Raw genomic sequence first — 27,531 nt, 5'->3', positions numbered from 1 at the left:
AACTGAAAGACAGAAAAAAGGAAAGCCAACAAGTACATTGTTTAAGTAATAATTAATAATTATATCATTTTGTCATTCCCGATTCTAGATGAAATCCCTCGAGCATATAGAATAAAAGTGCTTCGATATTTTAATATTTAATTTCACGAAATGAGCGCCATAATAGGCTTTAAGGTGAATGTCTCCCACGATCGCCAGAACTTTTCCTATTATACTTCAAGAGGGTTTCTCAGGAAATTAGTAAATATGCACGTCATGTAATCTTAACGGTGATGCATATTGCCGCCCGCAGAGCCGAGAAAGCAACGCTTGGTCACGGTCTTCTAGAAGATTCCCGTTCATCCTCGAACCAGACGTAACTTTCCCTCTGCTTTGTTATTCTCGAAAGTACCAGTTCATCCTCGCCCCGAGCGCGGGACGCTCGAGCCTTCTTTGCCGAACTTTCGAGATAGTGACGCACCGTAGATAAGCAGCTACCCGCGACCTTGTCGAGTCAGTCTCGCTAGCGCACAGTAGTGCCGCCGAACCGCCGCCCGCTTTTCTGCTGCCTCGTCGCTCTTTCGTTACTTATTTTTGGTTGGCACAAGTTCGCCCATTAAACCTTTATTTTCAGTTCACTGTTCGGCTTTTCGTCACCTTCATTCGTGACTGCCTCCAACAATAAACGCACACACACGTACGCGCGCACGTACATTTTTAAAGGGAGTAAAAATGAAGCCCTGTCACAATGCTAATACAGACTGTCTGTAGACAGCCTGAGTCATGTTTGTTCCTCGTATGACAGTCCTGTAACATTGGACACGCAAGAACTGCCTGCGGACATGTTGCAAGCATGCAATGAAATAAACATGGATCGAACACCGCTGAAGCGCATCCGCAGATAATAGTGTAATGTCTGTAGCAGACACCTTGTCCTCTGAACGATGTTTGTGTGAATTAAGGCATCAGAATGACTGAGTCTTTATATCGCGAATCCAAGACGCGCAAAAAAATGAAAAAAATCTACGAGGTACATAAATATTTTAGCTCCTTTTGTCAACCTTTTTAATACACAAAAGCAACGTGCCCTTAAGCCGAGTCGGCTTATACTCTGCGCAGCATTTAACGCGCATGTCCACTGTCCAAACCCTAGAAATGCTACAATGAGGAAGCACATGCACTTTCATTGAAATGTCCACAATGACGACAACGCCAGGGGCGAGAAAAGTATCACCGAAAGAGCTTCCGCCGTGTGAGCGACGTCAGATTTCATTTCGGTGCTCCTCAAAATAACAGATAGCGTTGTTCACCCATTTTACGCGCTACATAATATTTCGCGAAAATTTCTCAAACGAGATGGAATGGTGGCTGCTCTGCGCGCTATTATTTCGCGTTTCTCGTCATTTCTCGGCTGTAATTACGGACGCCCGTGAGTATTCTCCATTTCTTTTGTGTGTCTGTGTGTGTGTTGCTGTGATCTTTGACAAAATGGGATCGGTAGAGAAGAGTTTCTGTTTTCCCGCTTTCAGCGCGAGCTTCCTACCTTCGATAATACTTCGGCGTGTCATGGACCTCAAGCATGCTCGAGAGGCCAAACAACGGTTGAAGGTAACGAGCGGGCGCTGGAGGCAGGGACTTGGAAAGAGACGCCCTACACTTCTCCTCTTATCAGTGACTATAGTCGCTGACACGTTGAGAACGACAGGGAGTATAATGGACCTTTTCCGAGAAGCGTTCTGCGCACGCGCGAGCGCCCGATGCCAAGTGGCGGAAGCCGGAACCAAAAATCGAGGGAATTCGGAAGGAGGCTGTATATCAGCGAGTAGAACACGTAACTGCAGCATATATATAATTGTGTTACAGAAAAAAAGAACGTCGACGGAAAGGAAAACACAACGTTCGGGTGGACGCCACTGATGCCCCTCTTTCAAGTCACGCTGGGCAGGCGCCGCTGCTCAGAGAGCGAAGAAGCTGGTAGCGTAGCTCCCATTATCGATTGGTAGCGCAGGTAGGTCACTTCCTCGATTTTTAGTTCGTGCAGCCACCGCCTGGTGCCGTCGGTATGTGGAAAAGGTCCATTACTGTCAAGATAAGAACGGCAGAGACAATGCACCGAGAAACTCGTAGAGATGAGGAGACGACAGCAGCGCGCTGATGCGACAGAATGCCGAGCTCTATAGTTCGAAGGATTAGTGGGTAGACCCATAGAGTTATTGTAATGTGCCCTTGAAGGTTCGACTGGAGCTAGGGTGCTGTTTTTCAACAGCGGCGGCGATCTCAAGGGAGACGTCAAGCTAGCTACTAGCGCCATCTCAGATCTCAGCGGCAATCTTGGCGACATTTACTGGAATACCGCGCGTCGGTTCGATAAATACCTCCGTCGGTGCCAATGATAGCCACCTTGTCTCTCTCTCGAACGTAAGATAGACATGGGTGTAGCAGGGTAAGGACAGAGCCCAACAGTGTTTATTGAGCACTCTCTCAAGAGGAATTCACAATGGTGGATGAATCACAACCGCCAAGCGCATCTCCTCGTTTTCATCATCAAATGCGAGTAAATTGTATTCGATCCTCAATCCCACAACCGCTTTCCGAACGCGGTTGGATCGCCAGTGTTAATTCGGCTTAAACGATGCTTCATGTCCCCATCCAAAACACCCCCCGCGCTGTCAAGGTAAGAAAAAGAGCTACCCGCCAGACGTGGGGCCAGACGTTGAGTCCCGGAGGCCTACAGGCGTATAATTGTTTCCTCGCGGATTAAAACCACTGGACGAGTCCGGGGTGCTTGACTGGCCTTTTGGAAGCACGTCAAAAATGTTCTCGTTTTCTTTTACTGACAGGAACCGTTCAAAACTATAAAGTGTTTCCAGCGATCCTCAGTGAACGAAGTTCGACGAACAAAATCTCAATCAGTATTCACGACAATCTTATGCTTAACCTGGAAAAGAGCTCCGTATTCTCAGACAAGTTTCAGTTCATAACACATACGGAGAACTCTAAAATCACATACCACGTGAGTAGAATCCCAGCCCTTGTTTTACCTTAAGGCATGCGAACTTGCTATTCACGATAATAATAAAAAAAAAAGTATGCGTGCTGTAACCTTTTTTTCGCGAGTTTCGAGTTTACATTATATAGTCGGGAAAAAGCAGTCTTAACCTTTGTTTACCGGTACGCACTATGCACAATGTCTACTTCCACTGAACAAACTTTCTTTTATGAAATAACCATCCGGCTACAAGAAAAACTCAAGTGAACAGCACAGGCATTTTTATTCAGGTTTGTGGTACATCTTTCATGTGAAGGTAGCGAGGGCACGTGATCCGTACAACGAAGTTCACTGGAACACCTACCAATGTCGTCTCGCAGCTGATTATATCTCAATCTGCGCCCACTTTAAAGTCAGATTAGCCAATACGATCGATAAACCCAGCCTACATCATATCCCAAACACTAAAACATGCGTCCCTGTGGCTACCTCCACGCATAGAATGCATTCGGTTAACCGCATGCAGTTGTGCAAGGAGTGCGTTTAGCGAATTACAATGCTCATAAGGCTACCTGCCTGGAAGAACTCAAATTACGCAGAAAATGTGCAAACAAAAATGTCTTACACCCTTAATGATATAAACGAACTCGTCGCGGGGCTAATGCCGTAAGGGTGTTACAACAGCCTGAGAATGCTGGTGAACGCCGAAAAAGAATAAGTTGGGGAATTAAAAAGCCTCCTAGGGTGTCAACCATTTCGTCGTTTACCCTGAGTCTGGGTTTTTTTTTTTGAAGAGCAGAAGTAACAGAAAAAACAGACAGGTCTCAAACTGAGTTTGAGACCTGTCTGTTTTTTCTGTTACTTCTTCTCTTCAAAAAAACCCCCAGTCTCAGGGTAAACGACGAAATGGTTGACTTCCACCAGCTAGCCTGTACTTTGACTCTTTTCTCCTAGGGTGTGTTTGTTCTTTTGTTTTATGACCGGCAAGTTTAGAAACAACACGTACACAATCTTACATACACAGCAAGTAATGAATTACGCACGAACTCACTTTAGCGTAGAGCACTTCTTTACACCCTTTTGATACCCTTTGGAAATGGCGGGTGCTTAATGCAACGGAAGCATATTTTGCGATTGAGAAGCGTGTATTAGGTCGAAATAAGGGTGCTGAAAGCGCGTGATCATGAGTATTAAAAAGGAATGGCCATGAGATTGGCCATAGGTCTGAAATAGCATTTTTACACCCTTTAACGGTTCCAAATGTCTTAGTGTGTGAGAAGGGCGATTCACGGCTCATTATAGCTGCGCGGACTGCCCTCACAATTCTCTATGGATTTGCCGCAGATATAGTCGCTCACAAAATAAGGAATTCAGGAATTTTCTTCTCATGTTCCCACTTCTTGCTTCGCAATTCGTTCTCTGGCGTTCTTACTACCCAATGACACAACCTGATTGGATCGAAGCGATTATGGGATTTTCGGGAGTCTCCACGCTCTGCGTTCTTTAAACTGTCAGTGTCTATTGTAACTGGTCCTCGAGAGTCATCAGGTAGTGAGCACGTATCAAGTTTATTTATTTATTTATTTATTGAAAGTACCCTCAGGGCCCGAAGGCATTACAGAGGGGGAGAGCACATACATGAAACAAAGATAGTAATATAGTAACAAGTCAACAATATTAAATGTACAACAAACAAAGGATAATAATAATAATAGGTCATGGGTCACTGCTAAAATAGCTAGTGATGGAATTTCTAAACAAGTTAGTATCAGTTATAGTAGCAATCAAACCGGGGAGGTGGTTCCATTCCTCGGCTGTGCGGGGTAAAAAAGAAGATTGAAATGTTGTGGTAAACGAACTTGGAACTCCAACTTTATGCTGATGGTCAAGACGGGACGAAATGTAAAAGGGGGGAGTAATCATCCGATTGCGTAGGAGAGGGTTATGAAAATACATTTTATGAAATAGACATAGGCGTGAAATTTTACGTCGCAAGGAGAGAAGTGGTAAACATAAACTATTTTTCATTGATGTGACACTAGCAGTACGATGGTAGTTGGAAAGAATGAAACGGGCTGACCTATTCTGAATGGATTTCAATGCAGTGATTAGAGTATCGTGACCGGGATCCCAGATGGAGGCTGCATATTCTAATTTAGGCCTGATTAATGTTTTGTAGAGGATCAATTTTAGTGAAATAGGTGCCAATGAAAAGTTGCGTTTTAAGTAGCCCAACATGCAGTTAGCACGGGTAGTAACATATTGAATGTGGGGTTTCCATGAAAGGTTATTTGTTAAGTGAACACCAAGGTACTTGTACGTTGCCACTTGCTCCAAAAGGTTGCCATCTAGGTGGTAACAGGGACTGTTGTTAGGCTTGCGGGACACTCTCATTTGTTTACATTTACTAGTGTTTAGTTTCATTAGCCATAATTCACACCAACAAGAGACAGAGTTAATATCAGACTGAAGTGTAGACAGGTCAGAATCGTGACAGATTTCACGGTAAATTACACAGTCATCGGCAAAGAGACAAACGGATGAAGACACATTAATGGGAAGATCGTTAATATAGATTAAAAATAGTAGTGGGCCTAAAACCGACCCTTGAGGAACTCCAGAATTCACAGACACGGGAGGAGAATTTTCGTTGTTAATTGTTACAAATTGTGAACGGTTATTTAGAAAAGACCGAATCCATCCGAGAACGTTAGGGTCAATGTTAAGTTTTGAAAGTTTTAACAGTAATAGCTCGTGACACACCTTATCGAATGCCTTGGCGAAATCTAAGAAAATGCAGTCCACCTGGGAGCCTCGGTCAAGAATAGAATGAATGTCATGAGTGAAGGATAGGAGCTGAGTATCACAAGATAATGATTTACGAAATCCGTGCTGTGCTTCGGTGAAAAAATTATTCGACTCTAGGAAATGTACGAGTTATATATTATATTATAACTCGTTAAGTTATATATTTGTGTGTTTGTTTGCTTGCTTGCTTCCTTGTTCGTTTTCCTGTTTGCTTGCTTGCTTGCTTGCCTTCTTGCCTGCTTGCTTTCTTGATAGTTTGTCTGATTCATTGAATGATGGATTAATTGATTGCTTTCACATACTGCAAGCCGAAATGCCAAAGGAGGTGGACAGCGGTGTCAAATGTAAAAGCTGTTGAAGTATTAAAAATAGCAGAAAAACTGAGTGTGACGTCTCGCCTATTCTGAATACATTTGAAGAGAAGTGAGCATGCACAAAAAATTAACTCTGCCCATAGAGTAGAAAACCAGAATCTTTAAGTAACGTTAGCTTCCATATGTGGCTCCTGAAGTTTCTTATTCTACTTCTATCTGATGGTAATGAATATTGATAATAGGATTAATGCTTTCTTCATATCATTGCGTTTAAAATAAACATAATCATTTATCTTTATGTCAACAGATTAATGCATCTGATGTAGAACACAACCTGTACCACGACACCGAGAAAGACGCTGCAATCATGATAACTGATGGTGATGATGGTCTTCGTGTTGTGAGTTGGCCTCGATTCTCCTGATCGTTAAGTTGAGTAAAAAAAATAGAAATCTGTTTTCTAGATATATTTCTGAATTATTCGTGTTTTTTTTAGTTGTGAATATTTTTGTGACAGAAGAGTGCATTTCTTTCTAAACTATACTGCTAGATGAAGGTTGGTCAGTATTGACATAGTATTTCAGAACACATTTTGTGTAGATGTGTCTGAGTTCCGACACAAGTGTTCAGCTGTATTTTATATTTCTGTCTCAAAATACATTTTCAGGCGTCTGTGTCGTATTGCGATACAAACAGGATTCGATGTATCTCGCGCATTTTTTTAAGAAACGTAACCCTCCAAAGAGAGGTTTAAGCTGAAAGTTTTCGTCCTCTTTTAAGAAGAGTGGTGCTGATGTGAAAGGGGGGGGGGGGGGCTTGTTGCAATGAAGGTCAAGGTACGGTTGGGTTGTTTTGTCACTGTCTATACATGATCCCTTCTCTATTCTGCAGAGATAAAAAAAAAAACGTTGTCCTAAGGTGGTCCAGTGTGGTAGATTCCAAAGAAAAGTTGTAGTGCGCAGGTCCAACTCACAGATAGAAAATTGTGGGTTCATTCCACTCCGACGTCGTAAGATCACTCCACAATTAGAGAAGCACAACACTGATGTTGAGGTCGCTATGTTTTTTTTCTCTCTCAAACATCATATAAAATGCCCCCCCCCCCCCCCCCCCCCCCCAACCAAAAAGTATGCGTAGTGGTGTTTTGTCAACCCAACAAAGACTTGCTTGCTTTTCTTACAACAACTACGCATACCGTAAAATCTTAATTCCCCAGGAAATTTATTTCGAGCGAAAGAAAAAACGTGAACGTCGATATTCAGGCTTCTTCTTACAGTAAATACTCGTTTGCGGTTTAAATCTCGTATAATTTCTCCGAGCTATTCAGCCCACGCTTAATTATTTTTTGTTCTTCATATACACTAGTAGTTGCACCCAGTCAGTTTTACGGAGTATGAGAACATCTCAAATAGTTTCTTAAGAAAAATGTGTCACTGACACTTGCATTTATACCACAGAAATATGTAATCTTGTATTTTGCATTTACAAATACTTTTCTCTTGTTCAAATGTATAGCTTATACATGTCGCCATAACGTTTTAAAATTTTAGCTGTTTTTTTTTGCATGTATTTTAGTTCTTATATTTTCAACTACTTTTTGAAGTATTTTCCGACCTACCCTGGCAAGGATCTACTCGCATTTTTCAGTCTTCGCTTAATATTTTTTTAAGCCGTTAAAGCTTCATTAATGCGGTTTCCGCAGGTGACTTATACGGTGTGGAACTTAATATAGGGGGTTAACCTTTGCGATAATTCAGATAATTAACTTGAATTTATTAATAAACTTTTCATTGGTGGAAATAAAACATATAGTTTTAATTGAAACTTTGTAAGCGTCATGAAAAAACACTAAATAAGTAAAGTCTAGAAAGATTTAGGGTGTTTGGAAATCTCGGTGGTGCGCTAAACTTACTCTGTACAACAGGCGCAAAAGCTAGTTGTGCGAAAACTGACCAGAGCGGCTTTTCCGACGACGAAAATAATTCCTGGAGCTAACTCCTGGTTAGCAGAGTTAATAGAGCACTCCACTGGAAATAGAGAGGTCCCTGGTTCGACACGAGGACCAGGCGGATTCTGTCGGTCGCTCACCAGTCACCTAGCTGTGTTTGGAGATTTATGTTTGTCCCTTGTCCCTCTTGTTCCCCTTCTCCAGGGATTATTTTCATCATTGTTGTCCAGCTCGCTTGCCCCTTTGCATTTAATTGCATTATTATTATAACATTAAGTTGCAAGCTTCACCCTTGTTGGTGTTAGACCGGTGGCAGCTGATAAAACCCGTTTGCTCTACTGACGTCTAACCCCTGGTTAGCTCAGTTAGTAGAGCGCTCCACTTGTAATGGAAAGGTCCCGGGTTCGATACCCGGACCAGGCGGATTTTTTCGGTCGCGCACCAGTCACCTAGCTGTGTTTGGATTTGTGTTTGTCCTTTGTCTCCCTTCTTCAGGGATTATTTCCGTCACTCTTGTCCAGCTCGCTTGCACCTTTGCATTTATTTGCATTATAATCGAGCTTTCCGTCTCTTTATCATCCGTCTTTTTGCAACGCCAGCCTTTCGCCCGTTCCACGAGTAATAATAGCCTTAGCGTACAGTTCCTACGAACTTAAAATGTTTCTCTAATCTACTGATTCAGCGGTTTTCAATTACACTCATTCAGATTTTCATTGACACCAAATGTTTATATTTACTAATTAGAAAGTCAATCACTAAATTTTACTATATTAATCGAGTTCCCTTGATGATAAGCCTGCTATATTTTATCCCACCGGTCGTATAATATTTCAAATGTACAGACTCGATTGTGTAGCCAGTGTAGGTTTCATGGCACTTTTGTAACAAATCTGCAAACCCTCAAAACACATCCTGTATAGACGTGCCATTATTTGAGTTATTCTTAAAAACAGTAATTTGATTGAAGAATAACTCTACTGCTCCTGTGGATGCGAATTTTCTCCACATCCTACTTTTGCGGGACAACGCCCTAGAAACTTTCTGTTGACCGGAATCTCGTAAGAGCTTCTTGGTGTTGTGTATGTGGAGAGGGGACGAGTAGAAACACTGGTACACAGGTAGAACCTGAATAATCATATAAATATAAAACAAACACTGTTTTGTTGTTACGCTTTAAGGGTGTGACGCATAACTTCTTTTGCGGTTTGAGTTTCGAGTTATAACATTATTCGACGGAAATGCAAAACGCTGTCACTACAATATAAACGAAAATTCTCCAGAATTTCAATAAAGGCAATCATCATAAAGAAAGTAAAAAAATAAAAAGCTTGACGCAACGAGTGGAAGAGCCTTAATTATATGTTTCGTCTCCCCATGTGCCTGGCATGGTCAGTAAGGGAAAAATCAACGTTATTCGCTGTGTTATCCACTGATCATGCCTCCCGCATGGGAGATAAAACTTTAATTAAACTATTTTTATCTTTAAATTATGCCGTTTTTATCTTTTATTTTTATTTTGCTCGTCTTTAGAGCTACACAATTTATACGCTTTGAAAGATATTATATTGAGTGGGTGACGTTTACTCATTGCATAGGAAGGGATCTTGGGTGATACCTTGCGCATAAGGCCGTCGTCTGCGATGGAACGAAATGCAGAAGGACACGTTGCTCACGAAATATTTGAAGTTCCATTGCGACATCCGGGAGGTAAGGATTTCCAGCACTTTCAGTTTACTGTTGAGGATGAGAGGCACTCATTTCGAAATTCGGGGTTTACGTTATTTTTGGATGTGGAAAATGTCATAAATAGATTTACATCCAATATTACCTTAATTTATTGATTATGAAGTGCAATACTTTTCTACGTTCTTCGCACGAGTGTATTTTTCGTGTTTAACAAAAATAAATATGTATATAAAAATAAAAACCGCTTATGGTAATGCTAGATCACCCTACCTAAAAAAACAATTTAAACTGGATTATGGAACAAGAAAATCTAACTGGATTTCTAGCTGGAAACTTGAAATCCAGTTTCTAAACAATGGTCTGCAAAACTGGATTTCAGGTTTCCAAAACTCAAATTGTTATAAATAACATTTGTAACAAGTTGCTCAGAGTGGTGACTTTCCGCGTTGTATGTTTTTGTTAATTTATTACAAACTTAATACAAACTATTTATATCAATATTACCTAGTGATATTTACGCCACTTTTGAAGCTGTAAACCTTGGGTATCAGAGTTATGGTTTTAGGAACTTACATATTAATACTTAGAGGCCCACTGACAACACCAACGTCAATACTTTTTTTTTGTGGTCCCAAACGCTTCAACAATGTTTAACAGTAAACAATTTTATCGTGAAAAAAAACGGAAAAAGGGTTCTATTGTGCGAGACAGACGGTCAGTGATCTGTGCCCTCTCTCCTAAACCGGGAAATGGGGAGGGGGGGGGGGGGTTGGAGGGGAAGAAATAGAACTGCTTGGAATTCCTTTTTTTTTTTTTTCGATGACGAAATTGCGGTGGACGCATCTTTCAGACATTTAGAGACGTTGCGGATTGCATGTCTCTAGCAAGGAACAATGACGTTAATCAAATATGCTTTCTGAGACAAATGTAAAGGCACGATGCCGCTGACATCTAACTATAAGGACCCAGAGACCGCAGTTGTTAGTGATCAACCATGTCCTAGCTTTTTTTTTTTTTCTCTTAATATTTTTTTTCTCGAATATTTCCTATCAAAATAAATGACTGAAAAATACGGAGTTATCTTGAAAAAGTACCGACCAATAATAGATGGCGTCATGAAAAATGACGTGAAGTCATCATTTTGCCTCAAGCTCTGAATGATCGTCATAGCCGCTCTACCAAGGTGAACTAGATAGAAAATCCAATTTGGCGCCGGAACACTGGAGGGTCGACAATTCTCCACATGAAAAGGATGCGGCATGAGAGTCCCATTGTGTTCCTGATGAAGACTCCGGAAATTACGCAGCACATTCGCGGACAAGACTGATAAGACCTAGGTGAGCGCGTAGCTCCGAATACCTGTTGGACCGAAGGCGTAGACCGAAGGCTACTGTTGGAATGAGCGGAATTTCAGCGTCTAATCGATTTATTTTATAACTCCCCATTTGGTCGGAAAACGATTGTGTACAAAACCGATAGTAGCGGTGCTCGGCGAAATAAAACAAAAACTGCTTATCGTCATCTATCCAAGAAACCTCTTATCAAACAACCGAAAACGGATCGCTCTGTATGCCTGCCAGCCCAGGAGATTGAGATACGCTTGATTTTGCCTTTTTCCGCGAGGCATCTCTACATTCGGCAAAACCCGCATTAACTCAGCAAAAAAACTTGTGAAACGGCGTGTAACGGCAAGAGTTTAACAGCCAATGAAGCCTCCATAATAGTAGAGCTTTCTACTGAAAGACACCGCAGCAGGCCTTGGAAGCCACGCGCTCGCCTGGCGTTTTTCCTATGCTCCGCGACTGTGCATTATGACCGCTATGAACCATGTGCTGCATCTGGAAACATTCCATGCTTTTGGCCAAATCCGTAATGTACGTAGAAATTTCTAAATAGCGGACTGACTGATTGATTGATTCACTGACTGATTGCTTGGCTGATTGATAATAGAATCTATAGAAATTGTAACCTCCTTCCCAGTATTTCTTGCATTTTGTTTAAGAGGGCGCCGTCAGTGCAAAAAGGAATTATGAATGTAAATAAGTAAGCTTGCTTGCTTTAAAAAGTTAAAAACATTTTTTAAGCCATAGATCTAAATAATGAAAAGTAGCTAAAAAAAGCGGAAATCGGAAGAAAATTGGAACAGCGAATATTATTCCGCGCTAGGTTTTCTTTTTTTTTTTTTTAGAAACAAGATTATTTACTTCAAGTAAATCACACTAATATATGGCTTTGTTAAAACACATTCACAATATATATACGGTAAATACCCCAGTGTGTTTTCTATTTGCAAAAAAAAACTAGCCTTACACTAGTGTCGAAGCATTTGAAATTTCCTGTCAGTTAATCTAGTACTCATCTCGCACGCCAGTTACGGCCTTAAGAATATAGTGTCACGAATGACAAATGATGAAGCGGCGAATAACTGAAGAAAATAAACGTTTCATGGGGCGAACTTGTGCCCAAAACAAAATAGAGAAAGGCTAGCGTCGCAGGCGTCGATGTCGGAGAAACACCAGGATCGAACGCTGGGGCCAGACTGATTCCGGCTTGCCACGCGGAGCACCTTTCGTACACGCGTGGGTTTCTGGAACATTCGGCCTAAAACGTTCGGCGCGTAGAACATTCGCAACTCGATCAGACGAGAAGGTTCTAGAAATTAAGAGAACGCCAAGCTGAAAGAATAAATAAAATAACATTCCGCACACCGGAATCGAACCTCGATCCTCCGCGCGACAGCCAAGCACGGTAACCATGAACGCCTTCGCTCGGTGACGCGCGTGGCAATATGGCACACGCTCTTTCGCGACGGAGTCCTGAAGTGATAGACTAGTACAGGTTTCACAAAATAATTATTAATCTAGTCGTAATGAGATGGATCACAGACTAAAAAGTGCTATGATTTGTATTACATTCTATAAAACTCAGCGCATTCTAGAAGCTGAAATCGTGTTTTCTTATGCACAAATTTTCAAAATTGCAACCCCGTTGCTGTCGCCTTTCAACCTTGTTTTCTTATTTAATTTTTTTTTAATATCATTATTTTTTATATTTTCTTTTTGTAGGAGACGACACAATTTCGATTGAAACACGAAATGCTGCTACTTCTCGGAGACGCACCATCACGCCTCTATCAGATAGATCTGACTCGGGTAAGACCACTAGTCAGGTATAAACAATGGTATACCAAATGGCAATATCTTGCTACTTGGGAACAAAAATGAGACGTTTACAATCATTTGAAATGCCGAATTAGAGCGCGGCTCTTGAAGAGGAGGGGAGGGTACGCAGAAGAGGGTCACGTGTGACGTCACTTGACGTCAGACGTGACGTTACGTGTGACTCACGAAGGTCAAATTTTCCCGCTAAATTTAGCTGGAAAATTTTGCCCTCGTTACGTCACACGTGATCTCACGTGTGAAGTCATTATGGAAGACGTCCCACAATGCAACGCGCGGTTACGCTTACGGCGTTGCCGCTCAAGCAGGAAACGGGCGCCTAAGAGCTGCACTCTAAGAAATGAACGAACAAGCAGCTGGGGTGTTTGGCGCTGCAAGGCAGACATCTGTACCAGAAAAAACCTAATGATTTTCTAGAGGGGCCTTATAATTTCTGCTCTTTGTAAGGTATCTGTTTTGCGATCTTTAGCTATCCTTTGCATATACGACTACTTCGGGCCCACTCTGATGTTATAAGATTTAAATCACCACAGTAGTGGCAGTTTTCACTAGGACGAAAGCAAGCAAACTGTCCTTGCTCTGTCGCATAATGGCTCATTAGGCACAAACAATACCTCTTCATACGGCAGTTTTTACTTTCCTGACGGATTTTGTAGCAGCACTATAAGAAAATGCCTTTGAAATACAGGTATTTTCTTATAAAGCTTTCTTTGTGCTCGTTCCACATGAAGTGGAATTGGGGCACATTGAAAGTGCATAAAAACACTACTCTGGCGGAAAGCATGTAGGTGGTAGCACATTATATGGAGCGAACAAATCAAACGCCGGGCAGGCATAAAACCATTAATGTGAAAAATAATCAACGCAGAAGAAAAGCCACGCTAAACAATTAAGCGTCAAAACCCCTAAAACTCCGAGTAATATTAAAAAAGTGCAAATATCTTTTGCGCGGTGTGGTACCTTGCAAGATAATTCTATATTGTTACGGTGAAAACGATGATGATTTATTTATAGCTGGGTAATGGCGGTAGACAGAGGATTGAATCCCTTGCTGCGAGCGCGCTGGCGATCCTCTACCTCTTCTTCTCTAGGCATCTCATGAGCTCTGTAATATTACCCCCCCTCCAAGAAGCCACGACGTCTCGTCGTTCAGCTACGTGGTCGTTGGGAGGATATATGGCTTGAGCCGAAGCACGTGCACTGTGTCCCTTTCCCGCCGACGTCTGTCATTTTGTTGCTCGAGGGGTTCAATGACATATGTAACGTCGCTCAACTGGTGATGTATCCGGTATGGTCCTGTATAGCGCTGGAGAAGTTTGTCAGCAAGTCCGACATGACGTTGCGGTGTCCACAGCAATACAAGGTCACCAGGAGAGTATTGGATCTGTCGATGAGAGCTATCGTAGCGAGCACACTGGCGTTCTTGTGAGTCAAGCGTGCGTATGCGAGCTAATTGACGAGCTTCTTCAGCCCGACTTATGGCATCGGATGTAAATTTGGTGAGGGAAGCGTCTGGTTGGGGTGGAAGGAGGGAGTCAAGCATTAATGGTGGTTCACGGCCGAAGAGGAGAAAAAAAGGTGTAAAACCAGTAGTATCGTGGCGGGATGAATTATATGCAAAAGTGACGTGTGGCAGTGCATCATCCCAGTTTCTGTGATTTGACGACACGTACATTGACAGCATGTCGGATAACGTTCGGTTCAGCCGCTCAGTGAGCCCATTGGTTTGTGGGTGGTAAGCGGTCGTCACTTGATGGTGGACCGAGCAGGCCTGCAGTACTTCAGACACAACGCGTGACAGAAAGGAGCGTCCACGGTCACTAAAAAGCTCTCGCGGTGCGCCATATTTTAATATGACGTCCTCCAAAAGAAACTGGGCCAAGTCGACAGCAGTGCTGGTTGGGATAGCGCGTGTGACTGCATAACGAGTGGTGTGGTCAATTGCTACTGCAATCCAGCGGTTTTCAGAGCGTGGCGAAGGGAATGGTCCGAGGAAGTCAATCCCTAGACGATCAAACGGGCTGATCGGAGGGCGGAGTGGTTGAAGGAGCCCTGATGGCCTGATGGTTTGTTTCTTCCGACGTTGACAAAGGTCACATGAAGAGACATACTTCTTTACAGTTCGGTACATGTCCGGCCAGTAAAAGCGTTCCTTAACCTTTCCGTAAGTGCGAAGTATACCCAGGTGACCTGATGAAGGCGCGTCATGTAGTTCGTGAAGAACTGTGGCCTGTAGGTGTTTAGGAATCACGACAAGCCATGGTAATCCTTCGGGTCTGAAATTCTGGCGGTATAGAATGTTGTCGCGGATACGAAAGAGTCCCGAGGACGGCTGGTTTGCATCAGCTGAGAGGCGTCTTATAAGAAGCTTCAAAGCTGGATCACGACGCTGTTCGTGAGCGAGGTTGAGGGGCTCTGATATCGGCAGAACTGGGAGTTCAGTTGAATCGGTGTTGTAGTTAGCTGGACTTACCGGGTAACGAGACAAACAGTCAGCGTCCTGGTGCATCTTTCCTGATTTATATACGATGGTGAAATCATATTCTTGAAGGCGGAGAGACCAGCGTCCAAGGCGACCAATGGGATCTTTTAATGACGAAAGCCAACAAAGGGCATGGTGATCAGTGATGACACGGAAGGGACGTCCAAAAAGGTATGGTCGAAATTTGGAGACCGACCACACCACTGCAAAGCATTCTTTCTCGGAAATGGTGTAATTCCGCTCAGCCGGTGAAAGTAGTCGACTAGCGTAAGCAATTACCGTTTCCTTTCCGAACTGATGTTGTGCGAGAACTGCCCCAATACCGTTACCACTGGCGTCAGTGCGAATTTCAGTGGGCGCCGTATCATCGAAATGGCCGAGAATGGGGCTGGAGGTCAAAGCGTCTTTCAGATGGGCAAAAGAAATCTGATGAGGATCCTTCCATTCGAAAACTTGATTTTTTTTCAGGAGAGATGTCAGTGGGAGTGCTATGTGTGCGAAGTCTCTGATAAAGCGGCGGAAGTAGGAGCAAAGCCCTAAAAAGCTCCTTACGTCTTTTGAAGAAAGAGGCGTGGGGAAATCTTTGACAGCCTTAATTTTTTCAGGGTCGGGTAGAACACCATGTTTGTCCACGAGATGTCCGAGAACTTTAATTTGTTGACTACCGAACCGGCATTTAGCTGAATTTAGTTGTAGCCCAGCTTGTTGAAAGACTGCAAGCACTTGGGTCAAACGGTCAAGATGTTTTGGGAAGGTGTCAGAGAAGATGATGACGTCGTCAAGATAGCACAAGCAAGTGACCCATTTTAGTCCCTTGAGTAGGCGGTCCATCATTCTTTCGAACGTTGCGGGTGCGTTACACAGGCCAAAGGGCATGACCTTGAATTCAAAAAGTCCGTCGGGCGTAATGAATGCCGTTTTCTCACGGTCGGCTTCATCAACGTTAATCTGCCAGTAGCCGGCGCGAAGATCAATGCATGAGAAATATTCCGCTCCCTGTAGGCAATCGAGAGTGTCGTCGATGCGTGGCAGAGGATATACATCTTTTTTCGTGATCTTATTTAACCTACGATAATCGACGCAAAAACGCCATGAGCCGTCCCTCTTTTTTACTAAAACAACAGGAGAGGACCAGGGGCTGGACGAGGGTTGGACAATGTTTCGCGACAGCATCTTGTCAACTTCCTGTTGAATAGCGCGCCGTTCGCTTGGTGACACCCTGTAGGGACGATGGTGGATGGGAGGTTCGGAGCCGGTGTTGATTCGATGTGTAACTTCAGTAGTCTGACCGAGAGGGCGGCTTGTAAGGTCAAATATAGTATGGTACTTGTAAAGTACACTGCGGAGTTGCTGTGCTTCGTCTCTGTTCAAAGTTGGGTCAATCATGGTGGAAATATAGGCAAGGTCAGTCTCCGAGAGTGGTTGAGGAGGTTTGGGTGGCAGAACGTCTTCAGCAACGACGGCGACGGTAGAGTCAAGAGTCGGGAAGCTGCGCGCAATTGTCATACCTTTGGGGAGAATTTGTGGACTGCGAGTGATATTAAGCACCCATATATCGGTGGCACCATTCTGGATGGCTGCAATGCAGTGTGGTACAGCGAGTTCTTTTTCAAGCAATATGTTCACAATAGGTGAGATTATGTAGTCACCGTCCTGGATCGATTGAGTGGTTGTGACATTGATCGCTACAGCCGACAATGGCGGTATGCGCGATGTTTCCAGACAGCACACCTTTGCTTCAATGGGGTCTGAAACATCGCAGGCCTCTGTAGCATCGAGTTCAATTTCGCCTTTAGCGCAGTCAATGAGAGCAGAGTGAGTGGCCAGAAAGTCCCAACCAAGGATGATTTCGTGAGGACAGCTTCTAAGGACTGTAAAAAGAACAAATGCGGTCTTGTGATGAAGGGTTATGCGAGCACCGCACATACCATGAGGAGAGATTGCGCCGCCGTCAGCACCGCGCAGAATTTTTGTGTCAGGTGGCGTCAGAACTTTTCGTAAGCGTCGTCTGAGGTCTTCGCGCATGATGGAAATAGCGGCTCCGGTATCAACAAGGGCAAATGTGCTAATACCGTCAATGTCGATCAGCAGTCGATTCTTGGCTATAGCGGCGATGCTTCGTGGAGGATTTTGGGCTGGGGACTCTAATGCAGCCTCACCTCTTGAAGCTGCATTGGTTAGTTTTCCGAAGGTCGAAGGTCATGGGACGGCGACAGTTGGCGGCGGATGACTGGAGACAGCGACTGGCGACGGCGCGGCGATGGCGAACGATTGTTGCGTGACGAGCGATAATATACTTGTTCATTCGCGGGGAGCCCGGGAGATGGAGAGAAGCTTCCCCTGTAAGGGCGACTGGAGCTGGAAAATGGAAACCTGGGCTGCTGGTTGCTCCATGAGTTGCGGCAATAGCGGGCGACATGACCAACCACGTTGCAGTGGAAACAAATTGGCCGATTGTCGGGTGTTCTCCATGCGGCTGGGTCCCGACGTTGGGGCGGTCTGAAGACTGTCGCTGCAGTTGGAGGTTCACAGGGGCAACGATCAGAAATATGATGGTCAGCGGTGGGTTGGAAGCGGGGGCATGAAGCAGCGCAGAGCTTCTCCATTTCCTTCCTGACGACACTTTGAACAGCAGCTATCGATACTGTCACGTTCGGCGACTCGGAAGGGCGAGAGGAACCCTCACTAGGCATCATTGCTTCCAGCTCTCGGCGGACGATTTTTGTAATCTGTACCGAACTGGCATCTGTGTCTTCGCAAGATGATGTTGCTGGTGTGTTGGGCAAGCGGTTGAATTTGTGTGCTATCCTTCGTGTTTTAGCAGCTTCAAACCGGCGGCACTCCTTGATGACCTCGTCGACCGTCGAGCAGTCTTTGATTACAAGCAACTGGAAGGCATCGTCTGCTATGCCTTTTAGGATGTGCTCGATGCGGTCAGTATCTGACATCTCAGGGTTAGCCTTGCGGCAGAGAGAGATGACGTCTTGTATATAAGTGACATATGACTCTGTAGATGTTTGTACGCGGGAGCCCAGCTTACGCTTCGCAGACAGCTTACGCCCGGTGGGACGTCCAAAAAGGTCTTGAAGTTTGGACTTACAGAGTTCCCAAGAGGTGATCTCTTCCTCATGCGTTTCGAACCATGTCCGGGCGGTGTCTCGCAAGTAAAAAATAATGTTCGCGACCATGATGGTATTGTCCCATCGGTTATGCAAGCTTACTCTTTCATAGAGGTCGATCCAGTCTTCTATTTCCTGGTCACCTGTGCTGGTAAAAGGTCCGGGGTCCCGTGGCTTTGTGAGGACTAAGGGTGGCGGGGGCGTTGGTGGAGCGCCTTCGGGTGGCGTCGCTGGGGGTGGAGTCATGTTGGATGCGGGCGGAAGACTCCTGCTGCGAAGGTCCAGGTCGGGGATGGGTCCGCACCTCCACCAAAGAATGTTACGGTGAAAACGATGATGATTTATTTATAGCTGGGTAATGGCGGTAGACAGAGGATTGAATCCCTTGCTGCGAGCGCGCTGGCGATCCTCTACCTCTTCTTCTCTAGGCATCTCATGAGCTCTGTAATAATATATAGCTCACTCTTCTACACCTAACTTCAAGAATATAAACAACGAACTTAACTAGATTCACAGTCATAATCCTGTTTTCACTTTTGTATCATTCAATTAGGTTTCCCTCTCATAGTTTCTCCGGAAGTTCATGTAGTGATCGATAGAGCTCACGACAAACACTTCAAACTCAGAAGCAAACTAATGGAGTATTTGGCCATCTTCATGGCCGCGGTAAGTGTCCTCAACCTTATATAAGTATTATTACAAAAAAAGTACCATTATTAATTCTCGAAAACTTAATTTTTACAATTTTCATTGGTAATTTTAATATTGCTCTCAGCCGTAGAAATGTAATGTCTGATTAACGCAACCCCCATAATTCGGTTTTTTTTTTTTTTTTTTTTTTTAGCGTGACGAAGGGCCATACAATTCAAACAACCCACACTTAGAATTACATCATGGCTATTGTTTCTGTCTTGTGTAAGGTCCTGAACGCGATATTTTACCATTGGTCGCACTGGTAACATTTATTCGGGCTATTTAGCCATCTTGATCAACATCATTCCTCACGTTTGAATCAGAATGTGGAGGGCAAGTTCGTCTGCTTCTTGGGCAGGGGGGTACCGGTGACGTCAGAACGCCGAGCCCTGATTGGCTGATCGCGCCCCCCAATCTGAGCGTCGTCTGCTCCTTTGCAACGTCGTCTGCTCCTTTGCAACGTCGTCTGCGTCTGTCTCACCTTTCCTGCGACTTTCGGAAGTGCAGAGGCCAGATTCACGAAACGATCTTACGCCGAAAAGGTGTGTAAGACAAAACTTAAGAACAAATTCCTATTCACGAAACGAAATTTTCGTAAGTTTTGTGCAGGTTACGACAAAATCCTACGACAGCTCCGAAGCTGTCTTACGTACTTCTGACGATCAAATCAGCATGGCCGACAGCGTCGCAATCGCGACGACCCACGGACGTTTATTTTTCTACGTGCGCTTCTCACGCGTTCCGACTTCAAGCAGCAAGCAAAAAGTAAAAAGAACTTGAAACAGACCACGACGAACAAGAACGCTGGATCCACAAACACCCGGGAAAAGCTCCAACGGCCACGATTCCACCGAACACGACCAAGCGAATTCGTCAGTTTGGCCTAGCAGGCGCTCCGCGAATCGGCGACCGTCTGCCCATGACCGGCTGGCGTGCTGAATGGAATATGCCCGCGCAACCCTTGTGAACTCTTTCCGTATTATACTTTGATCGCTGACCTAAATTTTAGATTAAGAGGTCGATTTATTCCTCTTGGTATCTCTTTGTTTCCCGAGGCAACGGTGACTCTCGCCGGTGAAAAAGCGGTGAATCTCCGACAGACGCAGGAAAGGTAAAGCAGCCATCGCTTTGACTAGCCGACGTAAAGCAGACGACGTTAACTGCGCCAACCCGCTGACGCCGTTAAAGAATGAGGGGTCTCGCCGCACACGAAAGGAGGGAAAAAGTACTTGGGAGGGAACTTGCAGACACTAACACGCTCACTCTCAGTTCTTAGCAAACAAACCTTGGCGCCTCGGGACACCTCGCCAGTGAGTCTTTTGACTTCCCTCCTTGATGCGCGTCTGCTAATTGTTAGACAAAAACAACGTGCCGCTCGAGTTATTTCGTCTGCCCTCTCTGAAAGGCGGAGTCAAGCTCGCTCGTAAAGACCTGCTCTTCCGAAAGTCGCAGGAAAGGTAAGGCAGACGCAGACGACGTTGTGAGCAGACGACGTTGCAAAGGAGCAGACGACGCTCAGATAGGGGGTCGCGATCAGCCAATCAGGGCTCGGCGTTCTGACGTCACCGCTACTTCCTTTCTCATGCGCGGAAGACGAAAATCAGCCCACTTGCGAGGCGTATAGGCTCGCTAGTACGAAAAGGAGCGTTTTCTAAAACGAAATGAAAAGCAGTGGTCGCCATGCGCAGTGTATTAAAGAACATATTTGGATTATGCAAGCAGCAAGAGCAGGAAATGTTCCTGACCATTCGCGCGAAAAATGTTCGTCGGTCGCAGAAAAGCACAATCGGCACCGAAACAAATTAGAGCTCAACTGACCGATTGCCGGATCGGTGAAAGGGTAGCCCGTGTCGCTGCAGTCGTGCAAACCTTAGGGCAAACCCTTCGGGAAATAGATTTTTTTGAGCGTGCCATCTAAGGAGCGTAGGGGAGGTCGCCACAGCAACTGTTTGAAAGCGTGCTTTCGAGGCACCGCTGCCTGGCACTGCCTTCACCAGGCCGCCCGTGACTGTGCGCGTGGCTTCCTTTGTATCACAGAATGTCTCACTGACCTGGTCTCAACAACGGTTCGCGGGACGCTCCTATCATACACATGAGGGTACACAGATGGCATATCTCAACGTCGTGTGCCTGAGATAGCAAAGGAGGTGTAATAACCACTGATCCAAAAATACTTTTTCATGAATAGTTATACTTTTACGCACCCAAATTTACTATATTCGTATTACTCAACGAAAAGGCATCATTATACTTAGCGTGATGCATTGCGTTGAAGACACGACGAGACTGTTTCTAGGTAAAGGCAGCTGCGCCGCATACTACTCCTTATATGTTTTCTTTAGAATAAACGAGATTATTCTTTGTTGCTGCAGAACTTGATGTATAGGGTGGTTCAAGTCACCAGGCTCTATCTAAAATAAATCGTAAAAATCGACGCCTGCACGTAGCAATCGGAACTTTTCGTCAATGGTATATTTCACAGGTCGATTTTTTCTTGTAAAATTACAAGGCGTAGTTATTTTTCTGTAAAAGATTATGCAAAGTAACTTGCCAGGGTCTACGGCGGGCAGCGACGCAGACGACAGGTTTCAGTAGTGGGGTGTGTTTGGCGTTCGTATTGATAGATGGCGCTACCTCCTTATCGCGACGGCTTGCTACCACCGTGGTTTATTAAAATGAACCTAATCTTTTTTTAAATTTACCTTCGGTTAAAAAATAAATGCGGACAGTTAAAGCAAAACTTAAAGTAAAAAAACGCGTCTGCATAACGACGGCGCTTTTGGTGCAAGCGGATTCCGACTGCGTGTCTTGTGCCTTCTTTCATTGGTCGGCTGCACCTTCGAACGCTGCTCCCGACGCCATCTATCAATACGAACGCCAAACACACCCTGCTACTGAGCCCCTATCGCCTGCGTCGCTGCCCGCCGTAGACTCTGGCAAGTTTCTTGGCCTTATTTTTTTTACAGAAAGAGAACTACGCTTTGTAATTTTACACGAAAGAACCGACTTGTGATATGCACCTTTGACGAAAACTTTAGATTGCTACGTGCAGGCGTTGACTTTCACGGTTTATTTTAGGTCGAGCCTCGTGCTTGGACCACCCTATATATGATGTTGGGTGACCGACTCGCACGCGTCACCATTTTTTTTCCGCTCTTCATCTTCAAAAATCCTCAAGCATGCGTTGTCCCACTGCGATCGCTATAACCGCACACTGCAACTCAGGAAGGTTTGGCAACTCCCGCTTTGATATCGGCCTTCCTTGTTCCCCAATACGTGTAAAGCCCTAATACGGCTAGTGTATTGATAACGTTACCTCGATGGGCGAAAGATAAAGGTATTCAAAATATGTTAATGTTTCCTTAGCAGTATTTTGATAACTCTCCCAGACAAATACTGTGTCAACATGAATTTCAAGGGCGGGCATAAACCTTCCGGTTGTCTTACGGAGTAGAACAACTAGAACGGACTCTATCGTGAGGAAGGTGCGCAAAGCATGTTTTAGCACAATTTTTTTTTTAAATTGCACTTCATTTTTCTGTAACACAGGGCCAAATTACTGATGCGACAAAAGTACTTCCGAATAACTGCGTTCCGAGCGACCCCCGAGGTGAACGGAGCTTTCCAGCGTTCCCTCAGACTTTGTCTTTTTTTTCTCCCCCTCTTTGTCTCCTATTTTCCTCTTTCTATATATATATATATATGAATTATCGTATTATTTGCGCTTATAAATTAAAAATAAAACTAAAAAGTAACACACGACTTAAAGCTTAATATAGAAATAAATAATCTATCTATAAAATGCTCTGAAAGAAGTCAGATTAAAATGTCTTTATAAGCAAATTTGTCACTTCTCCTCGACAGATGCCTGTCTTACTAGAATAATTTCAATGGAAATAATTGCAGTAATATATTTGTTATATTCCCTTCCAGCCGTTGACCTACGGAAAATTCCTCACTCTATCTTCTAACTCATCTCCACTGGCACAATTTTCCGGAAAAAACAAACCCAAAACAATACTGTTTCGTTTCTTTTTTTTTACTATAGTGCTCACATTTGATTCATTATTTCTTATGGCGGATGTTACATTATGTAGGTGAATCTGAAATATAGGACTATGATGTACGTGGACCTGCAGCTCGTCGTGACCAAAATCACCATTTTCCACGTAAGATGTCTTCCAAGTTTCCGTCTGTACACGCTCCGTTTATGATGTTTTCGTAGATCACGTCCCCGCTACGACATGTGGAACTCTGCAGGCAAGGCTGGTGGCAAGCATGCGCACTAGCGGTGTCCTTGTTGCTGAGAACTCAGCGGAGGGGGCAAAACGGTCTACGAAAACCCCCTAATAGGGAGTTTACGTAGACCCCTTCCGGAGCCCGCTAAGCAGCCGGATAGCGCTCTGTAATCCGCCACAAGGCCTTGAAGTATGCAGACAGTGGCGGCGCGCATGCGCAGCTGCTCGGGATGATTATAGTTGCGCGTTACGTTGCCGAGTGAACATCTCGCACGATCTTGTTGATTCAACTTGCCAAGGGCGGAGAATTTCTCGTGCTTATAGCTCCACCAAGCTCCTGAAAAGAAACGTTGAAAATTAAATCTTTCAAGTCACTTAGTTCCATATTAATCCAAGCCGCAGCTGCCTGGTCAGGCGCTTTTCTGCGGGATGCGGAGGCTACGAGTACGAATGCGTATAGCAAAACTCGACCACGGAGCCTCCGTCAATCGTCCCGTGGAAACGGCACCAATTTTATCCTGCTACCACCGGAACAAATTCATGACCTACCGATGTCCAGTGCAAGAAATCGCCAACTTTGGCGTACAAAATGGCCTACAAAAACTTCCTAATTTTTTTTAAAAACCAATCCGAGACCCATCTTTTCTGTAGACTCCATCTGTCAAGGATGGGGCGCTGTCCTCAACGTACCATTAAAAACAATTCCTATTTTAGTTTGATAATACAGACTCTTTATCCATAATCCTGATTTCTCAGAACACACACACATATATATATATATATATATGTGCGTGTGTGTGTATGTGTGTGTGTGTGTGTGTGTGTGATAATTTAGGAGTTGTTTTGCTCAACCAGCTGCCCTGCCGGTCAAGCTTATCGTTACCGAGCCGATTCCTTCTACGTTGGCTCACGTCGTTGTGGGCGTTTTTTTTTATTGCGTTAGCATGTATTTTTTAATTATTTATTAAATTATTCATACCGTTGGCCTACAGGCCGTTACAAGAGTGGGATATTGGTAAAATAACCAATTTTTAATGCACAATTCCACGAACAATACAATTCATGATGTTTTTAACGCCCGAATGCATTCAAAATACAGGCAAACAAACGAAACAGGAAACACACACAAAAAATTAAACACTATTTTGTTGGGCGAGACTTCACAGGAGGGCTTCTAAACCCTCGACGGTATCACCTTCATAAACATCTTGAGGCAGGCTGCTCCACTCATCTATAGTCCGTAGAAAGAAGGAACATTTAAAAGGGTCAATTCGCGCTCTCATTGGCGTTATCATTTCATTGCAATTTCTTTTAACACTATCGCAGTGCTTGCAGCCGTGTTTCGTTTAAGCTGTGGTGGTTTGGACTGGACTGGTCTGGCTTCGTGAGGCCGCGGCGATGTTCCCGCCGTGTTCTTTCGCTCCGTTCGTTCGCTCGTTGCGTTTACTTCCCTTCGCTGTGGCAGGGAATGCGACGGACGCGACAATATGAGGCGCGGTTTACCACGCATGCGCCGTCATGCATCTCCCGAATCGCTCGGAAGCGCGCGCGGGCTTGATCGTTGCCCAAGAGGCACAGATTTTGGCCAAGCAATGGCCAATGGCTGGTGATGGTCTTTTGGCCAGTGGCCAAAAAGTGGCCATTCATCGGTAAATGCTTGGTTGATGGCTTATGGCCATGGGCCATTGGCCAGAGAAAGGCCAGTCATTGGCCAATCTCTGGCCACAGGCCAAAGGACCACTGCCAGCCATTGGCCAATCATTGGCCAGCTCTGTGCTGCTTGGATGTGTTGCTTGCTAACTCACGGCCCCTTGGAAACTGCGCTCGCGTTATAAAAATAATGCAAACTACGCACATCTAAGTGGCGCGCACTATTTGCGAAGGTTCAAGAAGCTTCCTGGCTGCTCTTCATACTTCCGCGTAAGATCGACGTGTCGCGAACGCAGAACGAAGCAGACAGCGGCATGCGGGGACCGTAGGCGGCGATCGAGTGTAGCTCCAGTGGCTTTCCGAAAAAACAGGATCCGGACCGTTGTCAGGTAGGACATCCTTCGCTGAGTCGGAACCCCTGAGCTAAACGCTAACGCATTTTGCCGAGAATCAGAGTAGCAACCACCGCATTTTTGGCATCATTTCTTTTTTTGTCCTTCTCCGCATTTTTGTTTGTATACCCAATCCTTACGTGTAAAAACAAGACCAAAATTTACAAAACCGAAACCGGTCAACCTTACGGAAATTTCATTGGCTCTGAGCGATAACGGGAGGCTTGGCACACGCCGCACCACGGATGTATCGAGAAGTCGGTGACAACAATCTAAGTAAGAACAGGTCGGTGATTGCTGCTTCCATTGCATTCCGCGACAATGTAAAATTAGGAATAACGTTATTATTTTATTATGATCGCCAGTGGCTCACTAATTATACGCCCAAATTTGTTTGCAGAATATTTCGGAACCTTTCATAATGAGGTCGGAACATCATCCAACAATCATATTGGGTGAAACACTATGGAACTTCAGCAACTACGTGGGAAAGACCGAAAAAGACTTCAAAAACGATGACATGGTAGTATTGTTGACCGGGTATGTACACGGAACCGGGAAAAGGCTGCGGGGCATTTAATAATTGATTGATCGTGCAATAGATATTTTCAGTCGTTTGCGTAGTACGATAAAGGTTAGGCCATAATTATTACATTCCTAATAAAACTGAACCCAGGCTTTTGCTATTTCACTGACAATACAAAACAGAAAACTTGCATGCTTTCAATGTGAATGACATAAATATTTGTTACTATGCACTCTGTTGTCCCTTCATATTCAAATATACGCACCAAAAGTAAATTAGGAAGACGAAAAAATAACGCTTGTAAATTATAAATTTCAGATCACGTTAGGTATACTAAATCATTATTCCTTATTCCTGACATAAATTGAGTGAGTGTATAAGGACTACATCTAAGTTATGGACAAATTCTCCCCGACGAGCTCACCCTTCTTTTAGATTACGGTAGAGAGTACTGGAGATAGCCTAACGTATTTCCGGTCACGATCAGTTGCCCGTTGGTCAACTTTAATGAAACGGAGTCGCTCCGAACCAGGGTGTAAGATAGACAGGTGGGGAAACGGCCCATAGAAGCCTACCGCAGCGCCGTGACCGGATTGTGTACTCGTCTGCTTGCGGGTACCCCCGATTTGCGACAGATGGCGCTGCGGCGAGAGGAAAAAAATTGGAATTCGTATTTGCATGGAACTTTATGGGAGAGTGCGCAAAATAAACTGAGAGCACGACAGTCCTTCATTGAAAATCCACGAGAAACTATCTCCTTCAATTTAGTCGGTCGCCACCGGTCGCCCACCCAGAGTGAGAGTTCGCGGTGCTCCACATAGATGGCGCCACAGAAAAAGAGAAACCCGAGGGGGACACAATCCGGTCGCCCATTTCGCTCTCGTTTCCCCACCTGTCTATCTTACACCCTGCTCCGAACACTCCAAACGCTCTTAACGGACACGCTCCACCTCATGCATCCTCCGTGGAACATGACCACACCTCCGGGATCGGCAAATGCGTTCCCGTCATTTACCTTTCCGGGGATTCCCTTCCCATGGTCCCAGATATCCAAGCACAGCTCTTCGCAATTGCGATGTTAACAACACGTGTTCAACGCAAGAGCGAAGTCAATCATGATGTGAAAGATACGTGTCGGTAAGCGATGTGCATAAGCGGATACGCTTCAGCTAGGAGCGTTTACGAGTATTCCGATCATAGGCGTAGACTTCGAAAGGCGGGGGGGGGGGGGGGGGGGGGGGGGGGGGGCAGAGCCCCCCTGCCCCCCCCCCCCCCCCCCCCTTCCCTCGGGCCCGGGTTATGACCCTTACCGAGACGCTGCTTACGTGCCATGTAACGAGCTTCTAATAGGGGCATGTAAACAAAATAACACCCACGTTGCCTTTATTGACGAAATACATGGGGAATGGAATCCCAGCGTGCTTTCGTTGGCTTCAATCTCCAGTTCTGGCGAAAAGGTAACGCGCAGCACCCCCTCCCCCCCCTCCCCGGAGAACTTCTGAGATTTCCAACGCGAAAAAGAGCGCGG

The 27,531-nt window shown here is 44.8% G+C and overlaps 1 pseudogene; it reads left to right on the top strand.

Annotated features, from left to right (window-relative positions):
* The first annotated feature begins 1,335 nt into the window (after nucleotides 1-1,335).
* Nucleotides 1,336-27,531, top strand: part of LOC115311461 — a 44,047-nt pseudogene continuing 17,851 nt past the window's right edge.

The sequence above is a fragment of the Ixodes scapularis genome, unplaced genomic scaffold (genome assembly GCF_016920785.2).
Source record: "Ixodes scapularis isolate PalLabHiFi unplaced genomic scaffold, ASM1692078v2 PGA_scaffold4__175_contigs__length_147842914, whole genome shotgun sequence".
NCBI lineage: Eukaryota > Metazoa > Arthropoda > Arachnida > Ixodida > Ixodidae > Ixodes > Ixodes scapularis.
This window is presented reverse-complemented; position numbering and strand designations above follow the sequence as displayed.